Genomic DNA, 8,275 nt, shown 5'->3' on the forward strand with positions numbered 1-8,275 from the left:
GAAACTTTACATCTCAACATCAACAGAAACATAAATTACATTCACAATCTGCACAGTCTTAAATCACTAACATGAGCCACAAAATCATCTCTTGCTATAGGCTTTGTTAGGGAATCAACAACCATGCAACTCGTAGAAATGTGTTTCAGGACCACTTCCTTTTGCACTACCATGTGTCTCATGTAGTGATATTTGATATATATGTGTGTATGATTCTTCCATGATACTTTGAGTCCTTAGCATATACGAGAGCTTCCATGTTGTCGTAGAATATAGTCACTAGATTTGAAGTATCTGTGCCGATTTCTATATGCTTGAGGAACCTTCGTAAACAAATATCTTCTAGAACTTCTGTTGAACAAGTTATGTACTCTGCCTCCATGTTGGATAAAGCTATACAGGATTATTTCTTACTACTCCACGTAATGGTGTCATTGTTGAGCAGAAAAAAAAAAACCCAGTGGTTGATTTGTGTTCATCTAAGTCACCACCCCAATCAGCATCATTGTAACCTCTTTACTGTAAATCCAAACCCTGATAGCACAACACATAGTCCGCAGTTCCCTTAAGATATCTTATAATCCTCTTGATTGCTTTCCAGTGAGTCAGTTCGGAGTTAGATTGGAATCTACTCACCAAGCCAACTGCATAGCATATGTCTGGCTCAGTACACATCATTAAATACATTAGGCTACCCTTAGCATTTGTATAAAGGCACACAAGCCATTTTTTCCATTTCACTTTGAGTCTTAGCACACATATCTTGGGACAAGCTTTCGCCTCTAGCAATAAAGGTGTCATGGGTTTACATTCACACATTTGGAAGCGCTCGAGAACTTTCTTTATGTAAGTTTGTTGGGACAAACACAAAAGTCTTTTTGATCGATCTCTGTAGATCTTAACTCCCAAAATGTGTTGTGCTTCACCCATATCTTTCATCTCAAAATTGAAGGATAAACACTCTTTTGTGGCAATTATCAATTCTTTGTCATTTCTAGCTAAAGAAATATCATTGTCTAGATTATTGCTTTAGGTCATATATAGATCATTTAAGCTTGCGCACTTTGCGCTCTTGAACTTTGACTATAAAGCCCATGGGTTGATCTATATAAATCTCTTTATCTAGTTCTCCTTCGAGAAATATTGTCTTAACGTCCATTTGGCAAAGTTCCAAATCCATGTACGCTACTATGGCTAGAATCAGGCAAATCGAGACAAATCAAGACAAGCCACACCATTGGTGAGAAGGTTTCATCATAGTCTATACCCTCTTGTTAGGTATATCATTTCGCCACAAAGTGAGTTTTGTAGCTTTCTATTGATCCGTCCGACTTGCGCTTGATCTTTAAAACTCATTTATTCCTAATGGCCTTGTGCCCTGATGGTAGATCTACCAGATCCCAGACCTGGTTGGTCCTCATAGACTATATTTCATCATTTAATACTTTCATCTACTCATCTTTAGTAGAGGGTGAGAGAGTCTCATGAATTTTTCAAAGCTCATCATCATCTTGTGGAGCTACCATGAAAGCTTCCATTTCAATCTCAAAACGACGACAAAGAATACTTTCACATGTGCTTCTACAAGGCTATGATTGTTGTGGTTGATTAACAAGTGGTGTGTTCCCACTTGGAGACAACTCACTCACAATTTGTAGAAGCTTGAGGAATTTCTTCCTCATTTTCAACTAGAGCACTTGAAGTGCCTTCCTCTTGACCCACAATTTCATGGAGTTCCAAACTCCTATAAACCTCAGCCCTACTTAGAAACTCATCCTCTATGAAATCTACATCTCATCACTCAATCTCGATCACACTTCCATTAGTTTTTCCACCTACTAGCGCATACCCTTTAGAGTGTTCTGGGTACCTTTTAAAGATACAATTCTTTCATTTAGGGCCTAACTTTCCATATTTATGAGAAGTTTCATGATCTAAACTAGTTGAATCTCATGGCTACAAGTTACTCAAATTGGGTTTCTCACTTGTCCATAATTCGTATGGGGTGGAAGGTACTCATTTAAAGGGCACTCAATTAAGAATGTAGACGGCAGTCAAAAGTACATCCCCTAATATGATATAGGCAGGTTTGCTTGTGTCATCATTGACCTAACCATCTCAAGTAGTATCCAATGTATCCTTTCCGCCATGGCATTTTGTTGTGACATACTTGGCATCATCAACTGTCTCTTAATTCTTTTTTCATCACAAAGTCTTTTAATCGCTCATACAAATATTCACATTCGGGATCAGTACTCAAACCTTTTAATCTTTTGTCTAACTGATTCTCAACCATTCTAAGGTATCGCCTAAACTAGATATGACCATAATGTGAAAAATCATATATAAATGTGATGAAGTAGACACCCTTATGTCTTGTCCTAACACTCATTAGGCCACAGATGTTTGAGTGGACTAATTACAATAGAAAAGATGCCCTAATGGCTTTTTCAAATGGTTTCCTCTTAGTTTTTCCCATCAAACAATGTTCACATGTGGGCAATGTGACCTTAGCGAGATATGCTATAAAGCCTTCTCTATCTAAGCTACTCATTCTCTCTTGCCTTATATAGACAAGCCTAGCATGCCTTTTATATGAATCTAAATTATCAGATGCAGAAAGAAAAACAATAGTCTCATTCATACTTAAATAATCTAAATTCATTATCATAAAACCATTTGATAAAAAAACACAACCATAAAAAGCATTGCCCAAATATAAGGAAACACCATTGTTTTCAAATCAATCTGAAAACCAAGTTCGAAAACCAAACCCTAATAAAGTAACTACAGAAAGTAAGTTTCGTCAGATCTTAAGAGCATGCAGCACATCGTAGAGAAATAAAGTGTGGCCGCTCCACAAGTCCAACTTGTAGGTACAAAGTCCCTGAACCTCCACACTAGCTTCATTCCCCATCATGATATCATGACTCCCAGTTGAAATCCAACGATACTCCATATATCCGATTCGATCTTACGCTATGTGCTCATTCGCTTCTGAATCAACAGTCCACACAAGATAGGAATGAGCAACCATCACATAGCTAACTACAATAAAGCAAGAATGGATGGAGTGTACCTTCTTTGGTTCAGTACAGTCACGAGCAAAGTGGTCTTTCTTTCCACGGTTGAAACACTCTATAACTTGGACTTGTTCTTCCCACGCTTGCCTCTCTTGCTGTGCTAAGACGATCCTGACTCTTTCTTCACTTGTCCAGTAGCTACCAGTACCTTGGACTTCTTGTGCTTTGGCCTAGATGCCTTGCGCAAACCAGACTGAACCATGTAGGCTGAATGTTTAGGCTTAGCAGCCTCTAGCGCTGAACCTCAAGTTTCAAGTGACGCGACACATCATCAAAATCCTTGATGTTCTCATTGTGCATCATATTATGGCTTATTGTCTCCCAAGAATTTGGTAGCAAGTGTATCAGCGCCTGAACTTGTTGCTCATCAGTCAGGTTGTTTCCTGACGTTTTGAGTTTGCATATCATAGTTGACATCGTCCTAAGATGTTGCTTAATCGTGTGGTCAAAGCCCATCTTGTAAGAGTCAAACCTCATAGTCAATCCGTGCAAACTCGTAGCTAAAGATCCCCCAAACTTCACTTTCAATACTTGCCACATCTTTTGGGTAATGTCATAGGTTTCGAATTCACACATAAGATCATTGTGCATGCTGTTTAACATGATGATGCGCGCACAACGGTTCTTCTTAGACCATCCATCATAAGCTTCATAATCTTTCTTAGGTTGGTCTGAGTCCCCCCATTCTCGAGTTTAGTTAGGGAATGAGTTAAGATCTCCAAGACCTCCTGCTCATTTAAGATATATTAAATCTTGTGATGTTAAATGTCATAGTTATCCCCATCTAATTTCTCCCCTTGTTCAAATCAACAATTATATTGTTGGATGTCATTTCACTGCAAAATGCGCAAATGGTATATTACCCATACACCAAATAAATCTATCACGTCCATCCAAGCTAGAAGAAAAATAATACATACACGTCACAATATCAAAAGTTCAGGCTTCATAATCATCTCTTGCGCCATAATGTCTAATTAGTAATTCTTAACCTAGTTTTCGCGTAAATTTAAAAAAACTATATGGGAGATCAAATCATCATTATTCTCAACCATACTTCTACTATCTTAAGTAGTCATCTATTCCTAGTCACAAGTAAAAACAGATCCTATTAAAACTGTAGTAACCTTTTAGGTCAGTCTACAAGGACAACTACTCAGATTGCAATAACTTGTTGGGCCAGTCTACAAAATCGGCTACTCAGACTATGGCAACTTGTTGGGCTAGTCTACAATGATGGTTCTTTTAAGATAATTACCATCCATTTTTCTTGTCCATCAATGCATTTATATTTCTTACTGGGGTCATTGTAATCATTTGGCTACACAATGCATTTACAGTTCTTACTGGGGTCACCACAATCTTTTCATCATTTCATTCACATTGACACTTAGTGGAAACTTTCTATTTTACCACTATAAAAATGAAAGCTATATCTAAACATACAAGCCTAACAAACACAGTTGAAAAATTAAGGATATATTCTCATGTTCATTTCACACATACATGTAATCATATTTAAAATAAAATATTAAACAAAAGATCACATTAAATATAATAATATACAATAACATTAAAAAAACTGCATGTATCGAGACAAATAAATCGTGCCAATGGACTTTCTTTTAAAATGAGTAAATGTATAACAAATATATTTAAAAATCCCACCTAGACCAAGAGAAAGTCACAACCTAGTGGCGCGCCCAAACCCTTGGTTTTATGAGGTGGTTCTGGGTTGGAAAGCTAGGTGTGCCACTTTCTCTGTTTTAAAAAACTTTCGGCCAATAAACACTGGGCCACGAAATCAACCTAGCATTTCCTTTTTTTTTTAAGGAAAGCTGATGGGCTGGGTTAAAATAACTCCCAAGCCCCTTTTTTAAACACATATGACTAGAGTCATCTTCTTCCTCATGTTAAGGGAAGTGTTCATATGAACAATAGCAAAGAAAAAAAAATGCAGCAATGCCTGAACCACCGCCTCTCGATGCTTCTTCAGGCAGGAGGTGCACTCACTAGTGCATGTTGTACCACTGTACGCAGCATCACCACGGTGGGTAGTGTTGTGGGCAGCAATGGCTTTGGTGTGCCCAACACCGTCTGGTGCATTGTAACCCCGTTGATGGTGCATGCAGCACTACTGGTGCTTACAGCGGCTCTGCTAACTTCTCAATAAACACAGACAGGTCTCAAACAACAACAAAAATGGCATTCGACATAGTTAAAAAATATATGGAAAAAAAAAACTTCCGGTAAACCGGAAGCTACTATTTAAGATGCTCTGATACCAATGTAAGAGTGCATAGTAGAATACCTCAAGCACAACTTTTCAAATTGCTCCATGAGTTTATCCAGCGTAGCCAAATAATCTAGCAAGTCTCAAGCGTCTCCTCTTGGTGGTAAGGTGTACTACGTAGAATAAACTAAAGTAACACTCAAGAAACCCCACAACCTAAATGCTTACTCAAAAGAGAATAAAAAAAAGAGAGAGATTATGTGCCTGTCAAGAATGGTGTGGGAAACAACTAAGGAATGGCTATATATAGCCCTCCCTATGCACCACTCACGACTGACCTTAACAACCTTTAATCCTCATGAAAGTGGCACGACCACTTTCAATTTGAAGCATGTAGCGCCTAACCATTATGGTCGTGCATTACATGTCGTTATGGCATAGGAGAGGAGATTTCTGTCCATGTGGGCACTCCTCCATCTCACATAAACAATTCTAAAATTTAAGTGATTCATGGATTGCCCTTTAGATGAACGTTGATCATCATGAGCTCTTGTTTCCTTTTGCAAGTGTTCATCATACACCTCCCTACTCATTGAATCATCCAACTGTGTTTCAGTGATTGTTTCCTCGTGAGATTCTATCGTATGTTAGTTAGTGAAATTTCTTAACTACAATGATATATAGATTCCCCATCTATATCCAGTCCCAACAGAATAGAAGTGAGTCGCTTTCGGCATCTCTTGTAGTCGTAATCTTTTAGCTTATGTATCGGAAGGCCTTCCTACACATGTATTGGCTAGGAGCCAAGCAGATACATTCGATAGATTGGATCAAGAAATCCTTGCATTTGCTTTAAATCCTTACCATAAGTGATGGTATAATCACAATTGCCTCTTAATAACGAAGAACATATTTGTTGGCTCCCAGATTTGCTTTACCCTAATTGTCCATTTGATATAAAGAGAAAAATATGGAAACTTGTACAACAATATCGATCCTTTTTTTGTCGTTGTCAGATTGCAATGCAACAAAAATGTAGGGCATTTTGTTCCTCAAAGCCATACCAATATCAAGCTGGCTTTTTAGTTGCATATTCGGAAGATATTCGTATTTTAATAAAAATATTGTTTTTCATCCTAAATCTTGTCATCCCTACATTTTATATAGCTACCATTTAAGTGGAAAACATATGAAACTACTTAAAATGCGCTTCATCATCAAGTATGCAGGTTGGACATGACAAGATTTAAAATAAAAAATAACATTATTAATGTTTTGATTTGAAATTACTGGAAAATAGGATCGAAATCCATCATGACATCATTCTTTTTTTTTCTTTTTTTTTCTTTTTATAAAAGTAGCTTCACTCATAGATAAACTCAAATTACAAATGAGAATTGTCCAACCAAACGTATTGAGTAACAAAAGAAGTAACAAAATGCATCCACTTCTCCACATCTTGTACTCTCCAATAATGTCTAGCTAAGAAGTGAGTTACTTGATTCCCCATGCGGAAACATGTTGTACCCGATGTTCTTGGAACTGCTTTAGCATATTCTTCACCTCAGAGATGAGGTTACCTAGCTAGCACTAATAAGGATTCCTCAGATGCTTGTAAAGTCTCGACATCATTGATATATATACGTGTATGTGTGTAAAACAAGTAACATATATAGTTATGGTCAAAGTATCTTTGGATTGTTAAAGGTATATTGTTAAAGGTGTGCATCCGAGCCAAATTTCAGCATGGATCGAAAGTTCAAATCGGACATCAGATTAGTAGAAATCAAATTACTACATTCGGTATTAGTTTTTTGTAAAAAAAAAAAAAATGCATCTCTTTAATTCTTAAATTTAATTTCTTTAATTTTCATTTTAATAATAAGTTTCTCATGTGCATCACTTTTCTTGTTATGCTCAGTTTACATATAAAACTCATCTCAATTTCTTAATACCAAAAATCGCACAACAGTTTGAAAAGGTAGAAAGAGTCATTCTCAGCCAGCTATGCCGATCTAGACCTCGATCGATGTACTCTGGAGCCCCCGATGTGCTCTGGTGCTATTGTGCGTGCGTCCATAATAGTGAATAAAAATAAATACTGAGAATGAAAAAGAGAGATGGACACAGAGATTTACGTGATTTGGCATATTACCTACGTCCACAGGGTTTGTGGGGAGAGAATATCCACTATAATAAGCTTATTTTACAGTCTCTCATAAATTCTCCTTTCTCACTATACAATGGAAATCTCGAATATATTTGCTGGAGAATATCTTCACGCTGGAGACCCTTTCCAGAGGTTGAAGAAGAAGAAGAAGTCCTCTCTAAATTGTCAGGTTGTTTCCTTTTATATGCCTCCTCTTTTCACATGCCCCTAGGGAGTGGTGAAAATTGATTGCCTTTCATTTGCATGTCTGACCTCATCTCTTCTTTCCACTTTCTCCTTTTTATTCTTTCCCGTCCATTTATCTTGACATCTTCATTTCTCTTGTCCCCTCATTGTCTCTCATTCATCTCCATTCTTATCTTAACACCCTCCTCTTGCTTGTTCTCCTCTTGTCTCCCATTCCTCTCTTCCTTTGTCTTCTAATGGTGGGGTCTCCCCCTTGGGCTGGGCCTAGTAGGCTTACTTTGGGCTGTGCATATTTTATCTCTTCCAATAGCCCATGATTTTTAAGGGTCATTTGATCCAAAAAGGACCTTGAGAATCTTTAAATATAAAATATGCAGTCAAAATTTTTTTAGGCACACATTGGGTCTAAAAAAAAAAAATTTAGACCCAAATTATAAAATAATTAAAATTTATAAATACAAAAAAAACATAAACTCATTAGAGTTAGATTTTGGGTTGTCTTGTTCTCCTAGGCTAACCTTTATATAGGAGGTTAAAGCAATATAATAGTCATCCTTAAACAATGTGAGACTTACTACGGTTGGCCTAAGAGGCCAAGGCTAT

Source organism: Juglans microcarpa x Juglans regia, chromosome 5D, assembly GCF_004785595.1.
Source record: "Juglans microcarpa x Juglans regia isolate MS1-56 chromosome 5D, Jm3101_v1.0, whole genome shotgun sequence".
Lineage (NCBI taxonomy): Eukaryota > Viridiplantae > Streptophyta > Magnoliopsida > Fagales > Juglandaceae > Juglans > Juglans microcarpa x Juglans regia.